This window comes from Medicago sativa, chromosome 4, assembly GCF_051527215.1.
Source record: "Medicago sativa cultivar Bolivia chromosome 4, Bolivia_mono, whole genome shotgun sequence".
Classification (NCBI taxonomy): Eukaryota; Viridiplantae; Streptophyta; class Magnoliopsida; order Fabales; family Fabaceae; genus Medicago; species Medicago sativa.
The window spans coordinates 63,685,819-63,688,733 of record NC_140752.1 but is presented as its reverse complement, the minus strand read 5'-3'; the positions used below and the strand labels follow the sequence as shown (position 1 = coordinate 63,688,733).

The 2,915-nt window shown below is 30.4% G+C and overlaps 1 long non-coding RNA gene across 2 annotated transcripts; it reads right to left on the bottom strand.

Annotated features, from left to right (window-relative positions):
• Positions 1 to 657: 657 nt before the first annotated feature.
• LOC146930631 (uncharacterized) lies at positions 658 to 1,447 on the bottom strand. Of its 2 annotated transcripts, XR_015008350.1 has the most exons (3): positions 1,307 to 1,447; positions 933 to 1,198; positions 658 to 835 (listed from the first exon to the last, which is right to left on the bottom strand). It is a non-coding gene; the product is annotated as an uncharacterized LOC146930631 (long non-coding RNA). The 2 variants fall into 2 exon arrangements; XR_015008349.1 differs by lacking the exon at positions 658 to 835 and having other exon boundaries at positions 872 to 1,198.
• Positions 1,448 to 2,915: the final 1,468 nt, after the last annotated feature.

Below are 2,915 nucleotides of genomic sequence, written 5' to 3'. Positions count from 1 at the left end.
TGGTGCTACCACAATTCTAACCTCTAATATCTCCAAGGGAAGAAAATATCGAAAGAAACTATACTCTTAAGATCATTCTTAATTCCAAAGGGGCATTATTTCTGAAAATGACTATTATCTTAAAAATACTCTTTATTCTGAAGGGACATGTATTTTTTTTTTGTACAAACGAAGGGACATATATTATCAAAGGGACCATGCTCTTAAGATCATTCTTAATTTCGAAGGGACATTATATCTGGAGAGGGACTATGATCTTAAGAATACTCTTAATTACGAAAGGGACATAATAGAAGGAGGGGGGGGGGGGGGGGAGTGGCTCGGAAATGCATCGAGCAGAAAGAAGGAGAAGGGAGAAGAGAGAAAGAGTTATCGACAACTCAATCCTTGTCACAATCCTTACTACAATAATATTCTGATTTAATAGTATAATTACCATGCTTAGTACACATCCAACATAGGTTGTCTTCTGAAGTAAAATAATTTTGTTTCCACTTAATTATCAAAAAAATTATGATAGATGGTGGGTTTAAAAATAAGGGTAGTGTTAACTTGTGCCCTTAGGGCACATGTTAAGAAACTCAAAAGAAGAAATATTTTCTAAAATTTTGTGCATTCAATTCATTAAAAAGTTAAATATTAAATGCAAAACATACATTCCAATAAATTATTTTTATATTTGAATCACTAACTTGTGCCCTAAAAATAAAATATGATATTTTTAAATTAGTGGCAATGGCGATACATCAGAAATTAAGAGAGAGAAAAAGACACTAGTTTTAATATTCTTTAGTCTAATGTTTCATTTCATTACCAACATCTTAGAATACAAAACCTATTGCATCAGAAATTAAGAGAGAGAAAAAGACACTAGTTTTAATATTCTTTAGTCTAATGTTTCATTTCATTACCAACATCTTAGAATACAAAACCTATTGCAAGGTCTGTGAAATTGGAAAAAAGGAAAAATAAATAAAATATATAATATTGGGTGCAAAAAAACTAACTAAATGACAATTATAGAATATTCCAACTTAAGAACCCATTCTTTCGTGCAAGGAGTTAGTTTGCTCTCTTGGTTGTAGTTCTCATTCAATCACCTTGGTTCTACACATCTTTCTACATATGTTGTTAATACACACCCACTTGCGAAACGCACTCTTTGGACAATCATCATCCGTTGTACAATTGATAAGCTCTAAAGTAAATAAAGAGAATAAAATAATATTAATAAAATGAGATAAAATATTGTGTACGAACAAAAAACTAAAGAAGAACATTTAAAAAGGATGAAAAAATAGCTTACCACCGTCAACGTTCATTACAATAAGAAATATGGAAAGAAATATAATTATGGAATAAACATTCTTAAGAGTTTTAGCCATATTTTTCTGTCTTTACATGTAACTAATAGAACATAATTTGCTCACTTTATAGTGTATTAAGCGCATGTTGTGCTTGAAATAATCAAATATTTTTAGCACTTAAGGAGTTGTTAAAAACCTCTGCAAATTTAAAATAATTATTAAATGTCTCTTAAATACATTGACGTGTTGTGTTTGTCCCTTAAGAACATTTACTAAAGGGTAGCGTAAAATTTGCTCATATAATAAGAATTCATTCTTTTTAATTAACTTTTCATCATTTGGTGAAAGAAAAGGGAATTTTATTAACAAAAAAAAAAGAAATGGGAATTTTAAAATAATAATAATTCACAATTGGTGTAAAAACATAGTTATGCACTTTTTTTTTTGTTGTTGCCTGATTAATTCAACATTATCATTCACATAAACATTTTATTTCACGATGATATACAAAATATATTATGATTTATGAGACCTTACATATTTTTTGAAAGAGGCTACTTATTGATGCTTAATGAATTTCTCATTTGATTTGTCCCTAAACTAAGTCTATTAGTATACAAAATAATAATGTACAGATTACCAAAATAACAATTTTTTTAATTGATATTCAGGTTTTCAAAACAAAAATTGAAAGTACAAAGGCATCATAATGATTACTTGAAATATCAAATATGTTGGAACCCTAACAAACCAACAGTCATTTACAATTACTTTTTTTTTTTTTGATAAACCAGGAGAATGGACAAGCATCAAGAGGAAACACCGACATCCCAACTAGGAGTCAGTTACAATTACTAAAAAAAAAAAAAAAAAGTCATTTACAAAACCTTAATAAATATATCCATAATAATAAGATGAAAAACAAGGGGTGATATAAAGCAAAACCCATGAACAAAATTAACAATACCAAAAGTTTTCTGCCAAACCTATCTCAAAATAAATCATAGATAAAGTTAGGTATAATATCCCATGAAGAAATAATTTTATCTCCACACTTGTTTTCCTCTCATAAATATGATAACATCTGAAACTCATTTATTTTACGAGCTTAATTACACAATGCATCTAGTCTTGAGTTTCCATGTAACAAAAGAAGAAGATTTTCAAGCCAAAGAATGTTCATTTGAGACTAACACTCTCTAGACAAATATTAACCCAACCCTTTTCATAAGCTATCTCGATGACCAGATGACCAAAATTATACCATATAATGGATCAACCTTATCCTCAAAACGTGCCCAGCAAGTGGAAAATCGTGTCACGTTTTCCAAAATCGTGTCACGGTTCACTGTGTACGACCCAAGGTACACAAATCTTATCCACAAATCGTGTCACGTTTTGGACACCTGAAAAACATGCTCACGGCCTTCAGAAATCGTGACACGGTTGCCAAAACGTGTCACTGTCTTGTTCATTGGTGAGATTGGGAAAATGGGTAGAAATTAGGGTTGTTCTTTGTGTGCTTGTTGAACCTAATTTCTTGTAACCCATTTGCATCTCTTTGTAAGAACTCATTGATAGTGAATTGGAGAGATCAATCTCTCCCCC